Here is a 14,356-nt window from a genome sequence, read left to right as displayed (position 1 = left end):
TGGGGAATTTTGTGGACATTCTGACAATATCCCTTTGACCATCCTTCTTCTGTAGTAACTGGGATGAGTGTCTCTCCGGCTGCTTTTGTGTGCTTTTCTGAAACTCCGCCTATGAAGATGAGTTGTGGCAGGAACGTACCACAGCAATGGCCTTTTGCTTTTAGGTCAATTTGTTTTCCGGCAACTCCAAAGGCTGCCTTCTCTGGCCAATTTTTAAGACATTTTTTTTTGTTTGACTCTGCCTTGCTTGCTATCAACCTGGCCAATCTCCTTTCCCGAATGTCAGTCTCCTTTCCTGATTGAACTAACCCAGTGCTGTTCCTCTTAACGCGCTGTCCACTCACTGATCTGACAGGCTGATCATGAGGGTTCCATCCGTTTACCAGCTCTCTATTTGAGCACTAGCTCAGCGCTGTGCCTTCAACTATATCCTTTGCAGTCACCTGCTGCATTTTCAACACTCTCTGATGCTGTGACTTCATTGCGGTCTGACCAAAACGTCAAGGGTCTTCTCATGCCATGTCGCACGATCTAGGCCATTCATCATGTCACACCTGTACTTAATCTTGCTGCCAGGCTGTTTGACCACCGCTGGGCACCATGTCGTGTTATTATACTGATATAAGCACCAATCGCTCATAAGGGATTGCGTAAACATTTTGAGGGTTCATTTATTTAGACTAGGCACGTGAGAATAGTTATCCAAAGGTATAAAGCTTGAAGACATCAGAGCTGTGTGTGTGCGCTCTGCTCAAAGCAAATGTGAAACTAAGATGGGTTACATGACACATTTCGCTCTGGTGCTGTCATGCTGGTGTCCCTTAAAGTCATTTGGCAGGGCAGCACCTTCAGTAACGCCCTGGAGTGTCAGTGCATGATGAATATTTAACATACTGTAAGATGTTCCTTTATTTGCTATCTTATTATATGCATGAAAAGGTTTATTTTAAATGGGTTAACACATTCACTAAAATAGCAAAGAGTGGCTTTAAGAATGCCTTATTAATGTTATTGTCAGTAATATTAGTTCCTACACTTATTTATAGTATCATGGAGCACAATCTGTCGGTCAATCAGCAAAAAGCAAAATGAGGCGGATGCTGGAAATCCAAAATAAAAACAGGTCTGGCAGCATCTATGGAGAGAGAAACAGAGTTAACGTTTCGAGTCAAATATGACTTTTCTTCAGTTAACTCTGTTTCTCTCTCCACAGGTGTTGCCAAACCTGCTGAATATTTCCAGCACTTTCAGTTTTTATTTCAGTTAATTATCAACACTGATGCAAAAGCCTAGTTTTGTGGAATGTGTGTGCTGCTTCATTAGACACATAACAGGCATACGTCAGTACACCTGGAGGGTCACATGGTCAAAGTGACAGGAAAGCCACTGATGTCACAGTCACATGGATGCCACATGGAGTTGGATGTATGTGAAGAACTGCCTTAAGGATAAAAGTCAGAACAGGAGCAAAGGAAAAACAGTTAGGACCTGATTACCTGTTTGACAAAAGAGTGGGGTAATATTCATCATTTGTATTTAGTTCCTTGTTACTTTGTATAAGCAATTACCTTCTCGAACAGATGTACTGTCAGACCTTCCAATCTAAGGGAGTTCCTATCTCAAGCTCACCACCAACTTCATGGGGATCCTCCTGTCAAAGTTATATTTGTATTTGCGTGTGTTAGGAATAAGGTATATCTTTAAGCTTAAGTTTAAGCTTTAAGTTAAGTGTAATTTATATTTCTGTATTTGTGTGTTAAGAGAAGGGAGTTGAGTTTTAGTTTCACTTTTAAAAGATGCCTGCATCTTAATGAAGGTTTTACGGCCCTTGAAGGGAAGGTAAGACAAACAAGGCACGGAAAAACTGTGCTGTTGCCTAGCAATGGGAGGCCCCACAGAGACTGAAAAGTAGTTTCACTTCTGTTGATGCCAGGATTCCATAGAGGCTGGATACCAGGAGAGAGCAGATTTCCCAAAAGAACCGATAGGTCCCAAAGCCAAGGAATGAGACAGAAAGGAGGGGTCCCAAGAAGACCTTCTAGTGAAAGGAAAAACAGGAGTCTGGAAAAGGTCCTGTTCTGGGGAAGTGAAAGTAAGGAGGAAGGCTCCAAGATTAAAGAGAAGAAAGCTGCAGGAAGCAGACTTAATGCAAAAATGACTTGTGAAAAGCCAGGAGGTCTAAGAAGACAGCTAAAGGTCTGTAACCCTTTACTGTGGGCGTATGAAGTAGTGGTGTACTGTTGGCGGCTGAGTCAGTGAAAAAGAGTGCGTGGAAGAAAATTTGAATACATGTGGCGATTCAGGGGAGAAGAACATCGGAAGGAGAGTTCGAAACCCTTGTAGAAGGCATTTGAGAGAAACCGTCAATTTGGAAGAAGATTCCAAAGCAAGTTCATTAATAGTGGAGATTGGAAATCCTTGTGTGAAAGATGGAGTTGGCTCACGGGGGGAGTTGATGAAAGATCCATAGCATCTGTTTGGGGTGGCATCTGTCACTTGGTTTCAGAGTGTGGTGTGTCTGACCACAGGTCGCCTATTGGTTTACATGGACTGTGTCCTTTCTGTGAACATTAGAGTATAAGATAGCTTTATAAAACTTGTGTTATCCTTACAAATCTGTATCTATCTGTAAAGGTGTAGTAGTGGGTGAAGGAGTACTGTATTATAGTTCATTTTTTCTTGTTTACTAAACGTTAAAAGCTCATCAGCTGATGCGTATGATTCTATAGAGGGGCAGGTTCAGTCTGAGGTTGGGATAATCAAATGTGGGGAGGGTGTGGCAGACGTGGACTTTCAGAAAACCTTTGACAAGTTATCATAAGATATGATTAGAGAAGTTTGAAGGCTATGAAATTAGGGGGAAAATAACAATCTAGATTAAGAAAGAAGAAACTTGCATTTCTATAGCTTCTTTCAGCACCTCTGGATGTCCTGAACCACTTTACAGTGAATTTATTACTTTTGAAGTGTAAAACTTGTTGTGGTTTAGTAAAATGTGGTGGTCACTTTGTGCCCAGCAAGGTCCACAAACTGTAATCAGATAATCCATTTCCATTGTGTGGATTTTAGCTGGCTCAGTGTGGGCAGGGGTGGTGGCTGGTGGTTGGGCACTGCAGGTCACGAGGGACGGGGAGAGTGAGTGCTAAATGCACTTGCTGGCCTAATTTACTAATTTATTTCAAAAACCTAGACCCTCTGAACCTTTCAAAAATTTTCTGATTTAGGTGAAATGCTATATCTTATATAACGTAAAATATCAGAAAGAAAGTCAAATGACCAATCAACGTGAACTATTTAACCACATGGACCACTTTCAAGGATACCACTGACATATTTTAGAAACTATAATTGCTACATCTTAATTAGTATGCTAAAAGCCATATATTCCTTCCCAGTATTTCAATTCGGAGTGGACAAAGTTCTGATAACTGCTTTCTGAAAATTTGGTTAATGGTTTATCTGCTAATGGATATGGCACAATAGCCTCTCATTTATACGAATCTAAGCCTGACTGAGACATAACCAGCACCATTATATACATATACAAACACATATACATTTATATACTATATGTGCACACACATAAAATACTGTTCAACCATTGAAAATTAATTTGTGTCAAATAAGTTTCCATATTGTATTGATTACTCAAAACTAATTTAATGTTTAAAAGCTTCATGTACCAAGCACCCATAAATAGAACATTTCCAGAGGTAAATCAACGGGCATAAATTTTAAATGCATTCATTTGACCACGACGGAAGTGAAACACGGTGAGAAACACTTCAGTTATCATTTAATGAACATTACTATTGCGACCACTTTTTCATCCCTCATCACACACACAGTGAACTAACGGACATAATTCATTCAAGTTTGATCACTGTTTTTTGCAACTCCAGTAAAAGGTCAGATTTTTTTTTTAAAGAAAGGAAACAGAAGTATCACTTGCAAACTATCTTCTGTTGAAGGCTAGCATCCACATTTTTGATCACTTATTTATCCCCTAGTCAGCACCACTAAAACAGATCATCGGGTCATGATCGCATTGCTGTTTGTGGGAGTTTGCTGTGTGTAATTTTGGCTACCGTGTTACTTCCAGTACAACAGTAACTATGCCCCAAAAAGTAGTTAAAAGCAAAATACTATGGATGCTGGAAATCTGAAACAAAAACAGAAAATGCTGGAAAAACTTAGCAGGTCTGACAGCATCTGTGAGGAGAGAAACAGAGTTAACGTTTTGAGTCTGTATGATCCTTCTTCAGAGCTGATGAGCAGTGGAAATTTATATTGTTTAAGGGAGGTGGAGCAGGTGAAGCTGGATAGAAGGCCAGCGATAGGTGGGGACAAAGGAGGGATTGATAAAGATGTCATGAACTAAAGGATAAAGGGAATGTTAATGGAAGTGGTATGGGCTAAAATAGTGGCTGATAGTGGCATAAAGATAAGAAAGCAGAATGTGATAATAGCAGGACAAGGGTAGCATTGTGTGAAAGAACAACATGGAAAAAGTAGGGGATGGGGTGGGGGGAGGGGCAGTGTTAGGGAAAAAAGGATAAAAATGGGATACAAGGGTGGAATAAAAAAGGGGATACAACCATGGATGAATGAATACAAATAAAAATTAAAATAAAAGCGGATAAAAAGTACAAATGAATGTAGAAAAAAGGGGATTTAAAAAGGGGGGTGGGGACAGAGGAGAGAGTTCATGGTCTGAAGTTGTTGAACTCAATGTTAAGTCCAGAAGGCTGTAAAGTGCATAGTCGGAAGATGAGGTGCTGTTCCTCCAGTTTGCGTTGGGCTTCACTGAAACATAGATTGGCTACAAAGTGCTGCAGGCTGTCCGGAGGTCATAAAAGATGCTATATAAATGCAATTAATTAATTACTGTCTTTCTTTCCTGGGACTCAAACACAAGAGGGTTTATGAATGAATGAGGTGCACTGATGGATGGTGAAACACCTGGGGATGGGCAGTGGGTGCCTGCAGCTCACTGCTCTAACTCAAGATCCCCATTTTGATTGGGCCTCAGGTCTACTTGTTCTGGTGCAGGGTGGCACAGCTCCAGTCCTATTCTTGATCCCTCCAGTTCTGTGCTTTTCAACTGTTTGATCAAATCATGGACGATCCAGAACCTTTTATGGTTGAACATTAAGAAGGGGCATACGGACTCAAAACATCAACTGTATCCCTCTCCACAGATGCTGTCAGACCTGCTGGGTTTTTCCAGGTATTTTTGTTTTTGTTCTAAGCAATCTCTTACTGTCTGGCAAAAACACACTGCCCTTGGTCTCAGCTCTGTCCAACGCCTTGGTTGTTTATTAAGGTTGAGCCAGACAGGTAAGCTCATTGTTCATTTCAATGAGAGCTCAGTGTAAAATACAAATTCTCTCCAACACTGAGATTTGTCACTCTGAGGCCACACCTATCGGTCACCTCATGTCTCAATTATTACAACAAACCTTCTGGTGGCCTTTCCCTCTCCATGATCCATAAATGTCAACTTTTCCAAAATATAGCTGTCTGTATCATGTAACTCTTTCGAGTACAAACATGTTTCCATCTGTTCCTATTCAGATGAAGTTACATTGTTTCATAGTTTGCCATGGTGAGATTTGAACTCTTGATCTTGGGGTTCAAACACGTTTCCATCTGTTCCTATTCAGATGAAGTTACATTGTTTCATAGTTTGCCATGGTGAGATTTGAACTCTTGATCTTGGGGTTAGAAGCCCAGTACCATAACCACTTGGCTATTTAGGCCAAGCCATCTGTATCATGTACTGTACTAACCCAAACTCACACATCAATTTACGTTAGTTCTCTGTAACCCCTCATCCTTCACCCCACCATTAGTGGAAAAGCTTTCAGCTGCACAGACTGGTAAAGTCTGTAGCTCCTCCTACATCAATCTTTTCAAAAATCTTCCTTTCACTTCAGCCAGTGCTTCCCAAACATTTTCCCCACTGTGACCCCATTTTGAAGGTTGAAAATTGCTGTGACCCCAGAGTCGGTTGGCCGGTGGGGTAGAGCTGTGTGAGAGTGTGGGAGGGGCGATGAGATTGTTGGGGAGATTTTTGTGAGCAAGAAAGGGGAGTGAAGTTGAGTGTGGTGGGAAGTGTTTAAACTGCAGCATTTTTTTCAGTGTTTTTTTTGCAGCAGACTTCAAAGATCAGTCTGTTAGGCTGTTAGGAAAAAAATCATTACGATATAAAGGGACCTTGCAGCTATTAGCAGTCAGTCTAAACTCTAGCCATTGCTCTTCAGAATTCGTGACCATGCAACAGCAATAGATTTGGGAAGCCCTGACTCAAGCTTTTGGTCGCCACCTCTGACCTCTCTCCCTTGGCTTGGCATCTTTTCACTATTACTCCAAAAATTGCTTTGGGATATTTTATATATTAAAAGCACCAAATAAATACTAATTGTTACTGAGAAACAAAGAGTGCTATTAACTAAAATCTTCAGATCTGCAACATCTTTTCAGTTGAAACATTCATAGCAGGTAAACAAGTTATATAGTTACCACAAATAGTATAATTTTGAAAATGGTCTAGTTGTTATAAGTACTAAAATTCCCAAGTGACAGGGTTTTGTATAATCTAGTTCTTCTTTCTTCTGACCACACAATAGAAATTATCCATACCTCCTCCCTTCAGAGGTAGCAGGGCTGATTCAATAACACTGCGCTGCCACAATCTCAGAATGTACCTCACCGAATTAGGTTCGGCAGACAGAGCACTCAATTTGCAAGTTATCAAACTCAATTGTTGAAAATGTGAGTCCTTGTGCAGAGTGTCCCTATTCATAATTAACCTAATCAATTAAATTGGTCCCTGCCAAATTCAATGATCAGATCACTGTGCTGATGCCTTTCAGCTGTTTAACACAAATGCTGCTCTGACTTTTGGAAGGTGCAATTGACAGTTTACTATTTCATTAAGCAACACCCTCCTTTATGTTTTTTTTTAGCTTTGCAGTAGCTGCATAATCTTTAGTGCATAAATTGTTGGGGTACTAACTTCTGCATTTTTGCATGGCAAAGCTCCATTGGCACATGTCTTCTCACCCAGCTGTTTCCTTAGCAGCAACTACAAAGATTAGCAGGGGGTTTCCGATGGGAGTGACAGATTTGGAAAAGGAATTTCCGGCAGAGGGAACAAAGGCTGCTTCTGGATCACACTTGCCCTCGTTCCAGGAGCCTACTCCACAGGCCTAGCCACACTCACTTGAGAATGTTGTCACCATCTGGTGTTTTATGAGGGAAACAGTCATGAAGGAATTCTGCTGTGTCTTCAAGAATGACCTCCAGAAAAGACATACTACAGAGGTAGACTTGCTGTGAATGTTATCACAACATACATATCTTAAGCAACAGTGTCCTCCTAAAGCACCACTGCTGACATTTGTTACACAGTCTTCACTCCATCAATAAATAAAATAAGTCATAGAGGCTTTTCCCCATGAAAGGAGGCAACAACTCAAAAGAGTGAAGAATCTTTAGCAGCTGGCAGGTTTACCAAATTGGTGGGTATGTCTCATACATAAATGTTATGTATTTGGCTCTGCTATGTTTTCTCTGTTCAGTGGCACTCATTGCCCCTATAAGCAACTGCAGTGCCCTATTTTGTTATGGAGTCTCACCCACACCGCCCAATAACCTACTTCTACGATAGCAGGGCCTGGAGGGGATGGACAGTGAAACCTTTTTACAACTTGGATGGAATCTTTGTGTCTTTCACATGTGTACTTCTTCAACAATTAGGAACAGGAGGAGGCTATACAGCCCCTGAGCTGGTTCCGCTATTCAATTGAGCGTGGTTGATCTGCTTTCTATTACTCCACGTCCCTTGATACCCTAACCTAACAAACATCTTTCGACTGAAGTCTTGAAAGCTCCATATGTCCCAGCATCCACAGCTTCTTAGGCATTAGGGAGAGGGGTTAAGAGGGAGTTCCAAGATTCTACCATCTTTTATATGTAGAAGTGCTTCCTGATTTCATCCTAAATGGCCCAACCTTAATTTTTTAGATTAGGCCCCCCTTATTCTTGATTCACCCACCAAAGGAAATAGTTTCTCCTTATCTAGCCTATCAAATTTGTTGAACATTTTAAACACCTTGATCACATCACACTTTGATCTCTTATACTCAAGATATACAAGGCAACTTTATGAAACCTGACCATGTAATTTAACACTTTAGGTGAAAATTATTCTTGTGAATCTGCGCTACACAAGCTCCAAGGACAAAGGTGGATGGAGTTAACACTAGGTGAGGTAGGGATTGATTCTATACTTCACATTTTTAAGCTGCCTTATCCCACAGTAAGGTGAATGTACAGACCAATAGTTAAGCACAGATTTACCTGGTTCAATTGATGCAACTTATCTGCAGGTGATATGAAAATTATGCACTCACCATTACCCATTTCGCCTTAACTTAAACAGGAGGCCTCCAAACTCTGGTCCAATATTTATGACATGTTTGCCTCAGTGAAGGCCTTTGTAACTTCTCACTTAGAAGACTCACTGCCCTTGATACCTAGCTCATTCAAATATTTCCCTAGGCAGGAAAGAGCTTTATATTCCTAACTACTTTCAGGACTGAAGGCTGGTCAGTATTGTTGCCAATCCAACCAGTCTGGACCAGACTTGAAATTGGTCCCATGCAAAACTCAAAAAGGACCAGGCATTTGAATTCTTAAGTATGAGTATTTTCTCGAATGTATTTTAATGAGCCCCCATTGTCTGAAGTTAGTGGGTCATCTTTTCATCTGGCTTCTGATTCATATTGTATCATGGGGATGTAACTAGGGTGAGCACCAGGGAACGTAAATAGCTAAAAGCATCCAATCAAAAGAGCAGAATAATGCAAATTATTATGTGATACCTTGGCAATGGCCATGATGCCTTCATTTTGTAGACATTTACCTCCTGCTATTACTTGAGGGGCAAGCAGAATTCACTGCTGGCTCATTGTGGACCAAGGATGCCCATTACAGTTATGACTTCACTGAGAGGTAGTCTAGATTTGGAATGAAGCTCCTGCCTCCAACAAACTCCTGGTGGAACATACAGTTCACATGCCCAGAGATTGAGGTTGTTTGAGCATATCAATTGCATGTACCGTTAGAAAACATTCAAAATTGATATAAGCCTGTATCTTGCAGAATTTTGGCTGTAAAGGGAAGCCATTCTGTGAATAAGTACTGTAGCTACAAGAGCAGGTCAGAGGCTAGGAATCGTGCGACGAGTATCTCACCTCCTGACTCCCCAAAGCCTGTCCACTATTTACAAGGCACAGGTCAGAGATGTGATGGAATATTGCCTGGGTGAGTGCAGCTCCTACAACACTGAAGAATCTGGACACCGTCCAGGACAAAGCAGTCCGCTTATTGGCACCACATCCACAAACATTCACTGCTTCCACCACTGATGCACAGTAGCGGCAATGTGTACCATCTATAAGATGCACTGCAGGAATTCACCAAGGCTTCGTAGACAGCATATTCCAAAACCATGACCACTACCCCCTAGAAGGACAAGGGCAGCGGATAAATGGGAATACCACCACCTGGAAGTTCAGCTCCAAGTCCACCATCCTGACTTGGAAATAAATTGCAGTCCCTTCACTGCCGCTGGGTCAAAGTCCTGGAACTCCCTTCCTAACAGCACTGTGGGTGTACCTAAGCCACATGGACTGCAGCGGTTCAAGAAGGCAGCTCACCACCACCTTCTCAAGGGCAACTAGGGATAGGCAATAAATGCTGGCCCAGCCAGCGACACCCACATCCCGTGGATGAATAAAAAAAAAATACATAAGAAGACAAAGAAGAGCTGCCCAAATGCCTGATAGAGAAGGGAGATAAAGAAGCAATGATTGAGCACAATGCACAGCAAGAAAGACTGGTCTGTTTACCTATGATGGATACATCAGTTACTTAGCTCTCTGCATGGGTCCCTACATGATCTGTCATGATGTCAGCTTGGCTCAGTCAGTACCACTCTTACCTCTTGTAGCGAATATCTAGTCCATGGTTAGTGTTTTTTATGATATAACTTTTAGTTTTAGGAATTAAAATTTAACTGTAGAAAATGGGATAAATGCAATTAAAGCAGCCTGGAGTCTATTACACCTAAAAGGTTGGGGCCATGTTGCTTTCAGAGGTTAACAGCTATAAAGGTAAGATTATAAAACCTCAGGTAAGCTTACTTAGCTGGAGAACTGGAGATGTAACGTTTACATTGCTTCTAAAGAAATACAATCCAGAGAGATGTTTTTGTTTTGGGAGTTAGAGCTAAATTAGTTTTTTTTTAAAAATCAATGAACCCTGAAAGGTTATAAAACCCATTTACAACATCAGATCAGCTTTCTTACCAGGGAGCGGAGCCGAGGCAGGTCATATACAAACATACACACGAGCGTATGAATTAGGAATAGGAGTAGGCCACTTGGCCCCTCAAGCCTGCTCTGCCATTCAAGAAGATCAAAGCTGATCTGAATGCAAACTCAACCCCACTTTCCTGCTTATCCCCAATAACCTTTCACCCCCTTGTTAATCAAGAATCTATATATCTCTGCCTTGAAAATATTCAAAGACTCAGCTTCCACTGCCTTTTGAGGAGAGAGTTCCAAAGACTCACAGTCCTCGGAGAGAGAAAAATTCTCCTGATCTTATTTCATTTCATCGGGAACTGGGAGCAGCATAACTAGAGCCTGGGGATCGGAGCGCAGCCTTTCCTTCCTGGGACCTGAACAGAGACAGGTTTGGAACTGGGCACAGCATAAACAGAGCCCAGGGATTGGAGTGCAGCCTTTCCTACCTGGGGCCTGAGCAGAGACAGGTAGGGAACCGGGAGCATTTCAGCTTCTGAAGAGACTGAGTAGAAGAAAAACAACTGTGACATCACAGGAAACTAGCAAGTTGATTGGCTGGTAAGTGCTTGATGCAAGGGACGGTGTGTTAAAAGCCAGCTTAGGATGCAGGAGTTAAGGTAGATCTATAAATAACAAGAAGTAAAACTTTAAAATAAAAAAAATAATTAAAATAGTTAAAGTAAAATAATTGAAATAAATACCTAAAGCACATACCCATGCGATTAAGAAATGTATAACTTTTAGTCGTAATTGTGGGTGGTACTAACATTTAATAAAAACAGTAAATTGTAGTATACATAGGAATTATTCCAAATTAGTTAAGAAAATAATTTAAATAAATGAATAAATTAGAATAAATTAGTAAATAAATACCCTAGTAAACGCTTTATATAAAGTTTAAGGTATGTCAATGCAGCCCGGCCATGTGGAATGTATGTCTGATGGGGCTTGGGAAGCCGTGCAGGCACAAAGCGCCCTTGATAACTACTGCAGGAAGTGTTGCCAGCTGCAGAAACTTGAGCTCTGAGTTGCGGAGCTTGAGCGGCAGCCAGAGTCACAAGGCTGAGGATTATGTGGATAGCAAGTTTAGAGAGGTTGTCATGCCACAGCCAGGAAGTACACAGGCAGAGAGGGAATGGGTGATTGCCAGAGTATCTAAGAGAAAAGACAGGTAGTGCAGGAATTCCCTGAGACTATCTCGTTCTCTAGTTGCTTTTCCATTTTGGATACTGGTGAATGAGATGATTCCTCAGAGGACTGTAGCAAAAGCCAAGTTCATGGCACCATGGGTGGCTCAGCTGCACAGGAAGGGAGGAGGAAGAGTGGAAGTGCTATAGTGGGAGGGGATTCCATAGTTAGGGGAGCAGGTGTTTCTGCAGCCGTAGATTTGACTCCAGGATAGTGTGTTGCCTCCCTGGTGCCAGGGTCAAGGATGTCACAGGGCAGCTGCAGGACATTCTTCTGGGGAAGGGTGAACAGCCAGAGGTTGTGGTCCACATTGAGACCAATGAATAAGTAGGAAAAGGGATGAGGTCCTGAAAGCAGATTTTGGGGAGTTAGGAAGGGAATTAAAAAGCAGGACCTCAAGAGCAGTAATCTCAGGATTATTCCCAGTGCCATGTGGTAGTGAGCATAAGAATAGAATGATTGAGCAGCTCAACATGTGGCTGGAGAAATGGAATAGAAGGGAGGGCTTTAGATTTCTGAGGCATTGGGATCAGTTCTGGAGCAGGTTGTACTCCTGTACAAGGAGGATGGGTTAGACCTTAACAGGACTGGGACTGATATCATTGCGGGGAGGTTTGCTAGTGCTGTTGGGGAGGGTTTAAACTAGATTGGCAGAGGTATGGGAACCTGAGGGGAAATTCAGAATGCAGATGAAAAAAACTGGCAGTGGGAGGCAGTGAAATATCAACTGATAATGAGGATATATCAGAGAGTAGCATCAATGTAGACGGAATATTTGGAGAGTTTGATAGAATTAGAGTAGGCAGTAGTAAGTAATTAGATGGACCAGAATAAGGGGGAAAGTAAAAATGCCAAAATCAGGGATAATGTGCATGTATGTGAATGCACGGAGTGCGGTTAATAAGATTGATGAACTGCAGGCACAGATTGACAAATGGAATTATGATATTATTGCTATAACAGAGGCCTGCCTTAAATAAGGGCAGGACTGGGCATTAAATATTCCTGAATACAAGGTGTTTAGGAGAGACAGGAAAGGAAAAAAGTGGGGGGTGGGGCTACCTTATCTATCTTATGCCATTGGTTAAAGATGGCATTACAGTACTGTAGCGAGAGGATGTTTCATAGGGGCCAAGGGCACAATCTCTCTGGCTGGAGATAAGGAAAAAGGTGCAATAACATTGATTGACATAGCATATCCTACTAATGGAAGACATGTGGAGAAAGAATTTTGCAAAGAAATTATGCAGAGGTGCAAGAATTATAGAGTACTCATAATGGGGGACTTCAATTATCCAAATATAGACTGGGTTAGGAATAGCACAAAAGGACAGGCAGGATGAGAGTTCCTAGAATGCGTTCAAGATCATTTTCTGCAGCAGTATGTTTCCAGTCCAGTGAGAGATCATGCACTTTTGGACATGGCTCTGGAGAATGAGTTGGCCCAAGTGGATCAAATATCAATGGAAGAGCTTCTAGGAGACAGTGACCATTGTATCAGAAGATTTAGGTCAATTATGGTAAAGGACAGGGAACAATCCAGAGCAGGGATAATTCATTTGGGGAAAAGCCAACTTCGATGGGATGAGAATGCATCTGAGTTGAGTGAGTTGGAATCAAATGCTGGCAGAAGAGACAGTGGCTGAACAATGGGCCACATCCAAAGAGATAGTATTGCAGGCAATGTCAAGGTATATTCACTTGAAGGGAAAAGGTAGGACAAATAAATTCAGAGCACCTTGGATAACGAGAGAGATAGAGGTAAAGGTGAAAAGGAAATGTGTGCATACAACAGATGTCAGGTAGAAAATACAATGAAGAATCAGGCTGAAAATAGAAGGACCAGAGGAGAAGTGAAGAAACTAATAAGAAAAGCAAGGAAGGAGAATGAAAAGAGGCTGACAGCAAACATAAAAGGGAATACCAAGGTCTTTTATAGCATGTAAGTAATAAAACGGTGGTAAAAGAAAGAATAAGGCCAATTAGAGACAGAAAAGGGCACTTGCATGTGGAGGCTGGAGAGATAGCGCAGGCATTGAATGAATACTTTGCATCTGTCTTGCAAAGGAAGAGGATCCTATCCAGGCCAAGGTGAGAGAGGAGATATCTGGTATACTAGAAGAACTTATAATTGAGGGGAAGGAGGTGTTAGAAAGGCTTACTTAAAGGTTAGAAAGGTTTACCTTAAAAATAGATAAGGTACCAGGACCGGGTGAGATGCATCCAAGGGTACTGAGAGAGGAAATTGCAAAGGCACTAATGGTAATCTTTCAGTCTTCCTTAGACACAGGGGAGGTGCAAGAGGACTGGAGAATTGCGAATGTTACACCCTTGTTCAAAAAGCGGTGCAATGGTAATGCTGGCCACCAAAGACCAGTCAGTTTGACCTCAGTGATAGGGAAACTTCTGGAAACTATAGTACGGGATAAAATCAATAGTCGTTTAGATGAGTGCCGGAAAGCCAGTATGGATTCATTAAGGGAAAATCATGTTTAACTAACTTGCTGGAATTTTTGAGGAGGTAACAGAGCAGGTTGATAAGGGAAACTCTAAGCAGAGAACATACTAACTTTGTTGTTCACTTTTCGGAATGTGGGTAGAAGCTCAAGCTCAATTTGGAGAAGAAGTTTGTGAGAAAGAAGAAGCTGGAAGATTTGCCTAGCTTGGAGCTAGGGGGAGAAATCTACAGTAACCCTCATGGAACAAACAGCTCAGAGAAGGCAGAGGAAAAGAATTTACCAAGAGTTCTGGAATAGCTGTGGACGAGGAGAAAATTACTATTACAAGCC

General features: G+C 41.6%; 1 long non-coding RNA gene across 1 annotated transcript in view; it reads right to left on the bottom strand.

The window, feature by feature from the left end:
• Positions 1-10,892, bottom strand: part of LOC121279226 — a 79,220-nt gene extending 68,328 nt beyond the window's left edge. The window contains exon 1 of the long non-coding RNA XR_005943342.1: positions 10,826-10,892. This is a non-coding gene — a long non-coding RNA (uncharacterized LOC121279226). The remainder of the gene's footprint in view (positions 1-10,825) is intronic.
• Between the last annotated feature and the right edge of the window lie 3,464 nt (positions 10,893-14,356).

Source organism: Carcharodon carcharias, chromosome 6, assembly GCF_017639515.1.
Source record: "Carcharodon carcharias isolate sCarCar2 chromosome 6, sCarCar2.pri, whole genome shotgun sequence".
NCBI lineage: Eukaryota > Metazoa > Chordata > Chondrichthyes > Lamniformes > Lamnidae > Carcharodon > Carcharodon carcharias.
The sequence above is the reverse complement of the archived record's forward strand: the minus strand, read 5'-3'. Positions and strand labels throughout refer to the sequence as shown.